The sequence below is a fragment of the Oncorhynchus mykiss genome, chromosome 22 (genome assembly GCF_013265735.2).
Source record: "Oncorhynchus mykiss isolate Arlee chromosome 22, USDA_OmykA_1.1, whole genome shotgun sequence".
Classification (NCBI taxonomy): Eukaryota; Metazoa; Chordata; class Actinopteri; order Salmoniformes; family Salmonidae; genus Oncorhynchus; species Oncorhynchus mykiss.
This window is the reverse complement of record NC_048586.1, coordinates 41,266,385-41,282,459: the sequence shown is the minus strand read 5'-3', so window position 1 is coordinate 41,282,459 and position 16,075 is coordinate 41,266,385.

Sequence of the window (16,075 nt, the reverse complement as noted above, 5' to 3'; positions counted from 1 at the left end):
CAATAACAGCACTACCAGTTGACCGGGGCAGCTTTAGCAGGGCACACATTTGACAAACTGACTTGTTGGAAAGATGGCATCCTATAAAAGTCACTGAGCTCTTCAGTAAGGCCATTATACTGCCAATGTTTGTCTATGGAGATTACATGGCTGTGTGCTCCATTTTATACACCTGTCAGCAATGAGTGTGGCTGACATAGCCAAATACACTAATTTGAAAGTGTGTTCACATACTGTTGTATTACAGTGTAATAATGCAGCTCAGCCTTCAACACCATAGTGCCCCCCAAGCTCATCACTAAGTTCAGGGTCCTGGATCTGAAACCCTTCTTGTAAAACTGGGTCCTGGACATCCTGACGGGCTGACCCCAAATGGTGGAGGTAGGCAACAACACCTCCACAATGCTGATCATCAACATGGGGGCCCCACAGGGGTGCATGCTCAGCCCCCTCCTGTACTCCCTGTTTACCCATGACTGTGTGGCCACGCACATCTCCAACTCTATCATCAAATTTGCTGACGACACAGCAGTGGATATTACTTGTCAGATATTGCTGCACTGCCGGAACTAGAAGAACAAGCATTTCTCTACACCCGCAGTAACATCTGCTAACCATGTGTATGTCACCAATAACATTTGATTTGATTTGATTTGGTAGGCCTGATTACCAACAACAACGAGACACCCTACAGAAAGGAGGTGAGAGCCCTGGCAGAGTGGAGGTAGGGCACTCGAATGTCAACAAAACGAAGAAACTGATCGTGGTCTAAAGGAGACAGCAGAGAGAGCATGTCCCCATCCACATCGATGGGGCAGCAGTGGAGAGGGTCAAAAGCTTAAAGTTCATCTACGTGCACGTCACTGACAGGAGGCTGAATAAATTAGGCTTGGCCCCTAAGACCCTCACAAACTTCTACGGAAGCATAATTCGGAGCATCCTGTCGGCTGTATCACCGCTTGGTACTTTAATTGCACCGCCTGCAAATCCAGGGCTCTCCAGTGGGTGGTGAGGTCAGCCCAACGCATCACCAGGGCACACTGCCTGCCCTCCAGGACATCTACAGCACCCAGTGTCACAGGAAGGCCAAGATGATCATCAAGGACCTCAGCCAGACCCAAGGCATGTTCACCCCGCTACCATATTGAACGCAGAGACAGTACAGGTTCATCAAGGCAAATCTCCAGGCCATCAGACTGAATCATAGTTACTGTTCTAGCCAGCTATCGCCAGGTACTCTACCCTGCACCTTAGAGACTGCTGCCCTATGTACATAGAGTCATTGAACAATGGTGACGTTAACCTTATACTGCGGTGGGCTAAAACAGGGTCACACAGAGTGATTCTTGGTAGTCTTAAACAAATCTACTGTGAAACAAAAGTATACACCTCACACGCAACAATATGGGCTTAAAAAAATAATATTACCCTCTATCCACACCACAGAAGATTGAAATATAACAAAACTGTTTCACATAGAAACACACGTTTTTTCAAATAATCTTTATTAATTATGACATTATGAAAAATATGACTAACATTCCACCCATGAGGCAAAGGTGTTGCTTTTGGTCATTTACTGCAGGAAAGGGATACTAATGTTTGCATACTGTTTCACTCTCTTTATACACTGAATGTACAAAACATATTTAAAAAAAAAAAAACACCTGTTCTTTCCATGACATAGACTGGCCAGGTGAATCCAGGTGAAAGCTATGAACCCTTATTGATGTTACATGTTAAAAATTCCTTCTGTGTAGATGAATGTGGAGGAGGTTGGTTAAATAAGGATTTTTAAGCCTTGAGACAATTGAGGATTGTGTATGTGTGCTATTCAGAGGATGAAGGGGCAAGACAAAAGTGCTTTTGAACAGGGTATGGTAGCAGGTGCCAGGCACATCGGCTTGAGTGTGTCAAGAACTGCAGCGCTTTTCTTGCTCAAGAGTTTTCTGTGTGTATCAAGAATGGTCCACCACCCAAAGGACATCTTGACACAACTGTGCGAAACATTGGAGTTAACACGGGCCAGCATCCCTGTGGAGCACTTTCAACACCTCATCCCCTTCTCCACTCTCCCCTCCTCTCCTATCTCCACATCCCCACCTAACTTCCTCCCCTCCTCTTCTATGACCCTCATCCCCTATAACCCCCCCTTTTATTTATTTTACTGTATTTTTATATTTCATCTTTATTTAACTAGGCAAGTCAGTTAAGCACTAATTATATGTTACAATGACAGACTACCAAAAGGCAGAAGACAAATAAATATAGGACAAAACACACATCATGTCAAGAGAGGCAACACAACACTACATAAAGAGAGACCTAAGACAACAACATAGCAAGGCAGCAACACATGACAACAACATGGTAACAACACAACATTTTTACATTTTTACATTTTATTTTTATTTAACCTTTATTTAACCAGGTATGCTAGTTGAGAACAAGTTCTCATTTACAACTGCGACCTGGCCAAGATAAAGCAAAGCAGTGCGACACAAGCAACAACACAGAGTTACACGCAGAATAAACAAACATACATTCAATAATACAATAGAGAAAGTCTATATACAGTGTGTGCAAATGAGGTAGGATAAGGGGGGTGAGGCAATAAATAGGCCATAGTGGCGAAATTATTACAGGGGGTGCAGAACATGAGTGTTCAAGTAGCAGTACTGGGGTGCAAAGGAGCAAAATAAATAACAATTTGGTGATGAGGTAGTTGGATGGGCTATTTACAGATTGGCTATGTACAGGTGAAGTGATCTGTGAGCTGCTCTGACAGCTGGTGCTTAAAGCTAGTGAAGGAGATATGAGTCTACAGCTTCAGTGATTTTTGCAGTTTGTTCCAGTCATTGGCAGCAGAGACTGGAAGGAAAGGCGGCCGATGGAGGAATTGGCTTTGGGGGTGACCAGTGAAATGTACCTGCTGGAGTGCGTGCAACGGGTGGGTGCTGCTATGGTGACCAGTGAGCTGAGATAAGGCGGGGCTTTACCTAGCAATTGTATGGCATTGAATCTCATCTGTAGGTTAGTTAACACAGTGTCCAAAGAAGGGCCAGAAGTATATAGAATGGTGTCGTCTGCGTAGAGGTTGATCAGAGAATCACCAGCAGCAAGAGCCACGTCATTGATGTATGCAGAGAAAGGAGTCGGCCCAAGGATTGAACTCTGTGGCACCTGCATAGAGACTGCCAGAGATCCGGACAACAGGCCCTCCGATTTGACACACTGAACTCTGTCAGAGAAGTAGTTGGTGAACCAGGCGAGGCAGTCATTTGAGAAACCAAGGCTGTTGAGTCTGCTGATAAGAGTCGAAAGCCTTGGCCAGGTCGATGAATACAGCTGCACAGTATTGTCTCTTATTGATGGCGGTTATGATATCGTTTAGGACCTTGAGCGCGGCTGAGGTGCACCCATGACCAGCTCGGAAACCAGATTGCATAGTGTAGAAGGTACGGTGGGACTCAAAATGGACGGTGATCTGTAATGTTAATTTGGCTTTTGAAGACCTTAGAAAGGCAGGGTAGGATAGATATAGGGCTGTAGCAGTTTGGGTCTAGAGTGTCTCCCCCTTTGAAGAGGGGGATGAACGCGGTAGCTTTCCAATCTTTGGGGATCTCAGACGATACAAAAGATAGTTTGAACAAGCTAGTAATAGCGGTTGCAACAATTTAGGCTGATAATTTTGGGGAAGAGAGGGTCCAGATTGTCTTGCCCTGCTGTTTTGTAGGGGTCTAGATTTTGCAGCTCTTGCAGAACATCAGCTATCTGGATTTGAGTGAAGGAGAAATGGGGAGGCTTGTGCAAGTTGCAGTGAGGGGTGCAGTGCTGTTGGCCGGGGTAGGGGAAGCCAGGTGAAAAGCATGGCCAGCCGTAGAAAAAGGCTTATTGAAATTCTCAATTATTGCGGATTTATCGGTGGTGACAGTGTTTCCTAGCCTCAGTGCAGTGGGCAGCTAGGAGGAGGTGCTCTTATTCTCCATGGACTTTACACTGTTCACATAACTTTTTGGAGTTAGTGCTACAGGATACAAATTTCTGTTTGAAAAAGCTAGCCATTGCTTTCCTAACTGCCTGTGTATATTGGTTCCTAACTTCCCAGAAAAGTTGCATATCGCGTGGGCTATTTGATGCTAATGTAGTACGCCACAGGATGTTTTTGTGCTGGTCAAGGGCAGTCGGTTCTGGAGTGAACCAAGGGCTATATCTATTCTTGGTTCTACATTTTTTGAATGGGGCATGCTTATTTAAGATGGATAGGAAAGCACTTTTAAAGAATAACCAGGCATCCTCTACTGATGGAATGAGGTCAATATCATTATATCACAAGACAAAACACATGTCCGACTGCTACGCCATCTTGGTTAGTCAACCAACATAGTAGCAGCACAAAACATGGTACAAACATTATTGGGCACAGACAAATGTTAAAGCGATGAAAGTATATACTATACTATAAGGATTTTATGATATTGTTTTGGTAAATTATAGTTCTGCTGTCACGCCCTGACCGTAGAGAGCTTTATCTGTCTCTATTTTGGTTTGGTCAGGGTGTGATTTGAGTGGGACATAGAACTCCTTTTTCTATGATTTGTATTTCTGTGTGTTTGGCCGGGTGTGGTTCTCAATCAGAGGCAGCTGTCTATCGTTGTCTCTGATTGAGAACCATACATAGGTAGCCTGTTTCCCACCTGTATTTGTGGGTAGTTGTCCATGTATAGTTGCCTGTGAGCACTATGTTGGCGTCACGTTTTCGTGTTGATGTTTATTGTTATGTTGGTGACATCTTCTAATAAAGGAGTATGTACGCTCACCACGCTGCACTTTGGTCCGCTGTTTCCACCTTAGACGATCGTGACATCTGCCCTGTTCAGTGTTTTTGTTGAGGTACTCAAAATCCCAAAGGGTCAGATAAATCAGGCTTTTTGTCACATTCTGACCTTAGTTCTTTTGTTATGTCTTTGTTTTAGTATGGTCAGGGCGTGAGTTGGGTGGGTTGTCTATGTTCGTTTCTCTATGTTGTGTTTTGAGTTTGGTCTGGTATTGTTCTCAATCAGAGGCAGGTGTCGTTAGTTGTCTCTGATTGAGAATTATACTTAGGTAGCCTTTTTCCACCTGTGTTTCGTGGGTGTTTATTTTCTGTTGTCTGTTGTGTGTCTGCCCCAGTCAGAACGGTTTTCAGTCGTTTCTCTTTGTTATTTGGTAATTTCCGTGTTCATTCTAATAAATTTGGACACATACCACGCTGCACCTTGGTCCTCACCTCTCTTTCTCCCAACGACAAACGTTACAGAAACACACACCACCAAAAGACCAAGCAGCGTGGAAATGGGCAGCAGCAGCAGCAGCGGCCGAAATCTCAAGACTCCTGGACATGGGAGGAGATTTTGAACGGAGAAGGACCCTGGGCTCAGGCTGGAGAATATTGCCGCCCCAAAACAGAGCTGTAGGCAGCGAGAGCTGAGCGGCGGTGGTATGAGGAGGCAGCACGGCAGCGTGGTTGGAAGCCCGAGAGGCAGCCCCAAACATTTCTTGGGGGTGGCACACGGGGAGTGTGGCTAAGTCAGGTAGGAGACCTGAGCCAACTCCCCGTGCTTACCGTGGAGAGAGAGGGACCGGGCAGGCACCGTGACATGCCGTGAGGCGCACGGTGTCCCCAGTGCGTAGGCATAGCCCGGTGCGGTACATAGCAGCGCCTCGTATCGGCCGGGCTAGAGTGGGCATCGAGCCAGGTGCCATGAAGCTGGCTCAGCGTATCTGGTCTCCAGTGCGTCTCCTCGGGCCGGGGTACATGGCACCAGCCCTACGCATGGTGTCCCCGGTTCGCCAGCACAGCCCAGTGTGGGTTATTCCAACTCGTCGCACTGTACTGGCTACGGGGAGCATTCAGCCAGGTAGGGTTGGGTAGGCTCGGTGCTCGAGACCTGCAGTGCGCCTCCACGGTCCGGTCTATCCGGTGCTGCCTCCACGCACCAGCCCCCCGCACCAGGCTGTCTCTCCGTCTCCTCCCTACAGGTGCTCCCGCCTGTCCAGTGCTGCCAGTCTTCCTCATGCCCGGCGCTGCCAGAGTCTCCCGTCTGTCCTGAGCTACCAGAATCTCCCGTCTGTCCTGAGCTGCCAGAGTCTCCCATCTGTCCTGAGCTGCCAGAACCGCCCATCTGTCCTGAGCTGCCAGAGCCGCCCGTCTGTCAGGAGCTGCCAGAGCCGCCCGTCAGTCGGGAGCTGCCAGAGCCGTCCGTCAGCCGGGAGCTGCCAGAGCCGTCCGTCAGCCGGGAGCTGCCAGAGCCATCCGTCAGCCGGGAGCTGCCAGAGCCGTCCGTCAGCCGGGAGCTACCAGAGCCGTCCGTCAGCCGGGAGCTGCCAGAGCCGTCCGTCAGCCGGGAGCTGCCTGAGCCGTCCGTCAGCCGGGAGCTGCCTGAGCCGTCCGTCAGCCGGGAGCTGCCTGAGCCGTCCGTCAGCCGGGAGCTGCCTGAGCCGTCCGTCAGCCGGGAGCTGCCTGAGCCGTCCGTCAGCCGGGAGCTGCCAGAGCCGTCCGTCAGCCTGGAGCGCTGCACCTTGGTCCTCACCTTCTTCCACCAACAACGGCCGTGACACTTTTTGTTCTCCCATTCTCCCTCTACCCACCCATCTCTCTCTGCCTTGCCTGGCCCGTTCAATAAGACCTGTCCAAAGAAATAGGTTATTGTGTCCCTACCAGTATGACAGCAAAGTCCGGGTTGATCTCCTGCCAAGCTTTGCATGGACCCTGGTGCCTCCTTTTAAAGACCTTCTTTATTTTTTCAAGGGATGGAACTCTGCAGCGATTACTGATGACAAGCAGGTTTCAAATAGGCAACTGTGGCACAAATAATTTTCGTTTTTCAGATACATTTTGTGATTTATTTTTAAGATTTGTTATTTGATTACATTTGGAACAGAAAGGTCTACTACTTGATAAGACTTCAAATTATATTGTTTTTTGGGGCAGTTTAGTGACCATTTGTTTTGTGTATCTTAACTCATTTTTAATGAAGCTCTAAATTGTTGGTGAGATTATGCCCTTAAAACTATAGAGGCATAGATCTGTCTCGTCTAGACAATCCTGTCCTCAACGATTAGCTGTTGCTCTTCAGTCTCTCATTACCAAAATATTTGTCAGAGCCGAGACTTTGGTGGCCTTGAAAAACCTGCCACTGCCCTAAGAGAGGAATTTCTCAATTCAATTTACAACTTCCTGTATCCCCCTATCTTATAGCGTGGTTGTTAGGCATTTACAAGTAATTAGAACATGTTAGGTATGTACAGGTAATTAGAACCTATTAGATTTTATTTTTACCCCTTCTTCTCCCCAATTTCGTGGTTTCCAATTGTTTGTAGTAGCTACTATCTTGTCTCATCGCTAAAACTCCCGTACGGGCTCGGGAGAGACGAAGGTTGAAAGTCATGCGTCCTCCGATACACAACCAGCCGCAACCAGCCGCACTGCTTCTTAACACAGCGCGCCTCCAACCCGGAAGCCAGCCGCACCAATGTGTCGGAGGATACACCGTGCACCTGGCAACCTCTGCGCCCGGCCCGCCACAGGAGTCGCTGGTGCGCGATGAGACAAGGACATCCCTACCGACCAAGCCCTCCCTAACCCGGACGACGCTAGGCCAATTGTGCGTCGCCCCACGGACCTCCCGGTCGCGGCCGGTTACGACAGAGCCTGGGCGCGAACCCAGGGACTCTGATGGCACAGCTGGCGCTGCAGTATTTACAGGTAATTAGAACCTGTTAGGTATTTACAGGTAAATAGAACATGTTAGGTATTTACAGGTAATTAGAACCTGTTAGGTATTTACAGGTAATTAGAACCTGTTAGGTATTTACAGGTAAATTAGAACCTGTTAGGTATTTACAGGTAATTAGAACCTGTTAGGTATTTACAGGTAATTAGAACCTGTTGGGTATTTACAGGTAATTAGAACATTTTAGGTATTTACAGGTAAATTAGAACCTGTTAGGTATTTACAGGTAATTAGAACCTGTTAGGTATTTACAGGTAATTAGAACCTGTTGGGTATTTACAGGTAATTAGAACATGTTAGGTATTTACAGGTAATTAGAACCTGTTAGGTATGTACCTGTATATTGAACCAGTTAGATATTTCCCGTTAAATAGTAAATCCTACCTTGTAGTGTAGTGAGTATTTTCCTACCTTGCTGTGTAGTGAGTATTCCTACCCTGTAGTGTCGTGAGTATTCCTACCTTGCATTGTAATGAGTTTTCCTTCCTCGCAGTGTAGTGAGTTTTACTACCTTGCAGTGTAATGAGTTTTCCTACCTTGTGGTGTAATGAGTTTTCCTACCTTGCGGTGTAATGAGTATTCCTACCTTGCAGTGTCATTCGTTTTCCTACCTTGCGGTGTAATGAGTTTTCCTACCTTGCAGTGTAGTGAGTATTCCTACCTTGCAGTGTCATTAGTTTTCCTACCTTGCGGTGTAATGAGTTTTCCTACCCTGTAGTGTAGTGAGTATTCCTACCTTGCATTGTAATGAGTTTTCCTTCCTTGCGGTGTAATGAGTTTTCATACCTTGCAGTGTAGTGAGTATTCCTACCTTGCATTGTAATGAGTTTTCCTTCCTTGCGGTGTAATGAGTTTTCCTACCTTGCGGTGTAGTGACTTTTCCTACCTTTTCCTTTCCTACCTGCCAGTCAGGATAGGTTATTGTCTGGGCAGGTCTGGCGTGCCTGTCAGGATGGGTTATCATCTAGGCAGGTCTGGCGTGCCTGTCAGGATAGGTTTTCGTCCAGGCAGGTCTGGCGTGCCTGTCGGGTTAGGATATCGTCTAAGTAGGTGTGGCGTGCCTGTGCACACCTGTTACAGATTTATCATCGGGGAAGCCCCTTTAATAGATCAATACACTTTGCTCTTGGGAGACACATGGGACTATGAGACACAGGTTAGTCCTCTCACACCAGTCCACTATGAGACACAGGTGTTAGTCCTCTCACACCAGTCCACTATGAGACACAAGCGTTAGTCCTCTCAAACTCACACCCTTGTCTGGAAGGTATTAATTTCCAATTACCACAAATCCCATTAACCCAGTTTGTAGCGCATTAAATACGCATGTGAAGTCAGCCCTTGTATTAGGAAATAAATCTCAAATAACAAAACTGGAATCTGAAACATTTGTTTCAGTGTCGTTTTATTCAAACGATTTCAAGAAAGGAGACCACAATATCTGGGTGTCTTAGTAGCGACAGCTGCCCCAAACTGATGTTACTAAAACAAGGCCCTATATGAGTCTATTCATGGTCATTATACAAGGGGTGGGACTTAGTCCTGTCAACGATCTTAGGGCTGTCATGTCTGGGCTAAATTTACTCCTGGAGTGGTTGCCACTTCCTTTTAGCTGTCATGATGCCCTCAGTAGTTATAATGAAGAACACTGGACATGTCAACTCTGATAGAACATAAACTGTGGCTAGGGACACTTTAAAAGCAGGCAAGACACACCTGAAATTCAGTAGATGTTATACTGAGCAGATAGAGCTAGCTCCAGAAAGACTCAGACAAGGACAGGAAGTGGACAGGGAGAACAAGTCGAGGGGATGAAGCAGTGGGGTGATACCTGAAGAGGACAGGAGGAGGATGTGACTGGCTAGTGATTACTGTACACACAACTGTCAACCCCCTTAGTTGACACAGTTTGTGTGTGTGGGGGGGGGGGGGATCAGGAGGTAGAGGTTGTTATCAGACAGGCTCTCTCAAAGAGGAAGTGAATGAGTGTGTTGAAATGTGTGGACCAGAGTTAAGCAGCTCGGTCTCCGCCCCATTGTCTGTCCAGCTCTCCAGTAGTGAAGCATGCATGTACATTTCCAAACATCTGAAAAGCTGTCTATAAGCTGCACACACCTTACACTGCCCGACACATAACACTACCAGGATCTCCACACGCTCAATATTGTATTGATTCACAAAGGTATAAATATATTCACCACCACCAATCCCTGAAAAGTCCACATCAAATCAAGCATTCATCGTACACATGGTTTTACAACACGGAAACACAATATAAACACTGCAGCATCCAGGTGCAGAGTATGTCTGACCTGCCTTGCTATTGAATGGAGGATGGGGAGCTCCATCACCTTCCTTCTATAGAATAACATCCAGGCGTTTTTTATTTTAAATCAACAAAGAGCAGCCACAAAAAGAAAAGATTTGACTTTCGATGTGTGTTTGCTGCTGGATGGGAGAGTGTATCCCCCAGAGGGAGGATTAGCTGTACCTGTGAAAGGCCTGTCAGGTACATGCACAGGAAGCCATGATAAGAAGAGGAATGAGAGGGAGGAGAGGGGATGAACGAGAGGAGGAGTGGAGGAGGAAGAATTCCATTTCTTCTCTGTAATCCAGGCCCTTGCAGGACTCCTGCAGAGCAAGGCTTCCCAACCGTCTGTGTTGTGTGTTATGTCTCCCTGCTAAGGAAAGATGACAGGAAGGAGGAAGAGAAGATATTATTGAATGTACAAAAGAAGGGGAAGATGGCTGAATATGTAGATCGATGTGTAAAATGTTGCAAGACATCTTGGTCTTTCAAACATAACCTTACTGGACAAATTAGAAACATTGATCACTGTTTTTGCACCTTATCCTAGATACATACATAGCGTAACATTTATAGTGTTGATTAGGCATTAAATTAACTCTGTAAGACTCATTGGTGTCAAAGAAACGCAGTGTTCCTGTTAATAACCAGTGCTAAACCAGAACCACTCCCATCATTATAATATTTCCCAGCATTCTCTATTGGAGGCTGATTTTTTTTGTTGTTATTGTTTGTTTCAATATATATGTTTTTGCAGGTATATTGATTGATTAATTAATGTTAAGCTACTCAAATATACATTCCATACATTTTTCTAAACTAATCCAATCTGTTACTTAAATCATTGTTGTGGTTTAGATGCTGAATGCAGGTTGCGAGTCAATGTAGATGTGTACATGAAGACAGGGTAAAGTGACTAGACATCAGGAGAGATGATAATAAGGTATTTGAGGTAGATGTGTACATGAAGGCAGGGTAAAGTGACTAGACATCAGGATAGATAATAATAAGGTATTTGCGGTAGATATATGTACATGAAGGCAGGGTAAAGTGACTAGGCATCAGGAGAGATGATAATAAGGTATTTGAGGTAGATGTGTACATGAAGGCAGGGTAAAGTGACTAGACATCAGGAGAGATGATAATAAGGTATTTGAGGTAGATATGTACATGAAGGCAGGGTAAAGTGACTAGGCATGAGGATATATAATAATAAGCTATTTAATATGCTATTAGAGTAAAATAAAGAACAGAGCAGCAGCAAGTGATGAGTGTAAAAGTGTGTGTGTGTTGGTTTGCATGTGTGTGTTATGTGTATATGTGTGCGTATGTAGTGCATGTGAATGTGCGTGTATATATACTGTAGTCTAGTGAGTGTGGCAGGGTCAGTGCAGATAGTCAGTGCAGATAGTCAGTGCAGATAGTTTGGGTACCCTTAATTGACAATTTAGCAGTCTAATAACTTTTCAAGTTCATAATTGTGCACTCTCCTCAAACAATAGCATGGTATTATTTCACTGTAATAGCTACTGTAAATTGGACAGTGCAGTTAGATGAACAAGAATTTAAGCTTTCTGCCAATATCAGACATGTCTGTGTTCTGGGAAATGTTCTTGTTACTTACAACCTCATGCTAATTGCATTAGCCTACGCTAGCTCAACCGTCCCGTGGAAGGGACACCGATCCTGAAGAAGTTCTCCTTCCTGCCACAGATGAAGAAAACCACTCAGGGATTTCACCATGAGGCCAATGGTGACTTTATAGCAGTTACAGAGTTTAATGGCTGTGATAGGAGAACACTGAGGATTTATCAACAGCATCGGAGTTACTCCACAATACTAACCTAATTGACAGAATGAAAAGAAGGAAGCTTGTACAGAATACAAATATTACAAAACATGCATCCTGTTTGCAACAAGGCACTAAAGTAATACTGCAAAAAACGTGCCAAAGCAATTCGCTTTTTGTCCTGAATACAAAGTGTTACGTTTGGGGCAAATCCAATCCAATTACTGAGTACCTCTCTTGCATCATGTTATGTGTATGCTTGTAGTCGTTAAGGACTGGGGAGTTTTTTCAGGATAAAAAAGAAACGTAAGGGAGCTAAGCACAGCCAAAATCCTGGAGTAAAACGTGCTTCAGTCTGCTTTCCAACAGACACTGGGAGATTAATTCACCTCTCAACAGGACAATAACCTAAAACAAATCTACAATGAAGACAGTGAATGTTACTGAGTGGCCGATTTAAAGTTTGGACTTAAATGCACTTCAAAATCTATGGCAAGACCAGACAATTGTTTGCTAGTAATGATCAAGAAACAATTTGATAAAGCTTGAAGAATTTTGAAAATAATGGACAAATGTTGCACAATCCAGGCGCTGAAAGCTCTTAGAGACTTACCCTTAAAGACTCACAGCTGTAATTGCTGCCAAAGGTGCTTCTACAAAGTTTTGACTCAGGGGTGTGCATACTTATGTAAATGAGAAATTTCTGTATTTCATTTTCAATAAATTTGTAAACATTTCTAAAAACATGTTTTCACTTTGTCATTATGGGGCATTGTGTGTAGATGGGTGAGATAAAAAAAATAAATGTTTATCCGTTTTGAATTCTGGCTGTAACACAACTAAATGTGGAATAAGTCAAGAGGTATGAATACTTTCTGAAGGCACTGTATCTACCTAAATTACCTCGTACCCCTGCACATGGACTCGGTACCTGTACCCCGTGTATATAGCCAAGTTATCTTTACTCATTGTGTATTTATTATACATTTTATTAAGACGCGTTATTGATTTACTATTGTTTCTCTATTTTCTTTCTCTCTGCATTGTTGGGAAGGGCCCATAAGGAAGCATTTCACTGTTAGTCTCCACCTGTTGTGACGAAGCATGTGACATATTTAAATTTTGGGGGGATTTGAATAACATTTGATTTGATTTGCGTCATGTGTTTTCTTTTCAAATGACCAGCACCCCATTTCTTCTCCGTCTGTCTGTTTCCAGTCTTCGCAGGGAAGGGATAACGTCATTGATGTAATGTTTCCTCTAACTTCTCCATGACAGGACAGCTTCACATTAAAGGTTGCTAATTTCTCTCACTCTGCTAACAATGGTGAAGAGCGGTGGTTAATGCTAATGGTAGTACTACATATGTGTAATTGCATACAGTATAGAGCCAAGCCCCCTGCCCCTACTATATTCACTAGCCTTGACCCCTGGGTGTTGACCACTACTGTCTTTCCTGGCCTTGACCCCTTGGTGTTGACCCCTACTGTCTTTCCTAGCCTTGAACCTTGGGTGTTGGCCCCTACTGTTTCCTAGCCTTGACCCATGAGTGTTGACCACTACTGTCTTTCCTAGCCTTGACCCCTGGTTGTTGAACCCTAAAAATAAATGTCTTCCCTATGATGTCAGAGAAATTACCCGTCAATAAGTTGTTAAACCTTGAGTTGCTGGATTACCGTCCGACGGCTCTCGTCTGTTTCAGCCACTTGGGTTACGTCCCTCTTATCCAGAACAGCCGTTTGCAGCGTTTTTACAAGGCAGCAATAACAATCCCGTTCCTGTGCAGTATATATTGTGCATGAACGCTCTTGCCATTGGTTCGTTGTCTGTGGGGTAACGACTTGTGGGTCATTCAAGATCCTAGTGAGAGGTAGCCTACATCTGGTTTAGTGTTTAGTATCCATGAATACATCGACATCACAGTGTTCATAGGTGGGCAGGTATTACACACACACTGATAGATGTTGGCTGAGGTGAGTGGTTCATATATATATATATACTTTTTTATAAAAACATATTCGGCATATTTAGATCAAATTCAGAAATTCAATTAAGCACATGGGGTCTATTGCAGAGTTTTATTGACCCAGATAATAACCATTATATAAATCAGGTCTTCCTGTAAACCATCGCAGACCCACACAGACACAGCATAAGGCAACAGTTGTTATCACCAGGCATTGGTCTGTGGTCTGCTCTGTACTGTAGGTGGTAGAGCTCTCTCTCTCTGAGAGAGTACGATTACCAGCTATCACAGGTCAGGTGTTCCGTCTTAATTCCACACCCAGAGAGCCTGAGCCAATGTCAACTAGCTGTGTAACTGGGGAGGTTTGAGTGGGAGGGTCAGGGGTCTAGGGGACTCCTTTATGGTTGCTTCAGCCGTATTACTTACCTTGAAAGAGAAAACGTTCCACAGGGGCCTCAGACATTCCAGTCAAAGTGTTATAGTTGTTGTTTTTACCATTCAGCAAGACGCTTTACCACTCAGGAAGACGCCGCACATTTATTGTCCCACGGACGTGGGTGAACAGTAAAGGTGTCACCTATTTAGAGCCGTGGTTGAAATGGTCTTTGGGCTCTTGCTTACAACTGACTGAAAAATTCAATGGATGACACCGACGAGGATGTCAACTTTCAAGGAAAGAGAAACCACTGTGGAACAACCGTGGTCATGGATAAAACATCACCATAATTCCTATTTCTAGCATTCTAGCAGCAACTTTAGGCTGACTTGTGGACGGTTCTTTCAGCTTTCGCTCTCTAGATGTTTACCCAGAAATGAGAGTTGGGTCAGGATGTCCTGGCAGGGTCGTGTTTTGCGTCGCCTGTTGTTCTTGGAGAATCTCCAGCAACAGCTTGGAGTTATATCTGTCTCTGGTCATCTCACTGTAAAGAAGATCAAACTATATCAAGCTTACCATGCAACATTTTATCGTAATGGTACCTTGCCAGGAGGGGAGACGTATATATTTTGTAGCTTAGCGTTTGAAGTATTTGATACAAACGATGAGCGATTTTGAGAATTATTAGATAGTATAACGAGAATATGATCTTAGCAGGCCCTGAAGAATATAAACATTAGTTAAAGTTCTCATTATTCATTACTTTCATTAAATGTCATCCTACAAGCTACGTAAATCTCAGTCCTCCCACACCTTTAATGTAGGCCTACAGTATGTGAAAACTATCGTCCTATATAGTATTGTGCTTTGTAGACAGAGGAACCATTTTAATGCAAGAACAAGAGGATGCTGAGTGTGTCCCTCTCAGAAAAAAAGGAAAACACTACAGAGAGGGAGAATGCATTCTTACATTCTTACAACTATTGTCCCATTAGAAAAGGTACACTTCCTTCTGTTAAATGCCATCAGATGGGCAGGATCCCTTTTTTTAAGCCATGGGTGGGACTGACTCTCACTCATCCTGTTGCCGCTCATGTGTTTTTTGTTTCTTCAGATTTCCGTGGAGACATTATTCCTGGTGTCTTTGAAAAGAAACCAGAAAGAGAGGGAAGGAGAGAAAAGAAGAAAGTGAAAGAAAGGAGGGAGTTTCCAGCTTGCGGGCAGACGGAAGGCGTGAGGGCAGAGGGAGGTGCTGGTAGTGTGTCAGGGGAGAGATGTAGGTTTGCGTTGGCAGCCGCAGACAGAGAATGCAGACAGAGTTGGTAGGGGGTAGTGGGGCGCCAGATCACTGACACGACAAATCAAAACCAAAGTGACTTAGACTTCTTGGCTTTATATTTCTTGTTGGATAAACATCTCTGTGTTGAAAATTGCCCCACTAAATACATTGTGCTACAAAGCCTTTACCACCCTCCCGCTATTCCTCTTTACTATAACGGATCATGTTGACATATATTCCCCCACAGCTCTGACTGCAACGGTACACAATACGTCTGCAAGCCTCGGTAACCTCCTTGAGCTATGACCAAATGTGTTTTGCTTGGACAGTGCCGTGTTATGCTGGATTTAATGCTAGAATGTGGGCTTGAACAAACCAGCAAAGGTTCTACCGATAGTTTTTCTCCTCTTCACGGGAGACACCATTACCCTAAGCCTTAGAGTTACTAATGAAGTCATGCACAGCAAGTGCAGTCATAGAATAGCCTGTTTGATTTGTAAAAGGCACCAGTCAGGCTGGGCCAGGGTGGGCGGCAGTGATATGAGATGTCTTCTGTGCTATCATATGCGTGGGCAGAGTCTC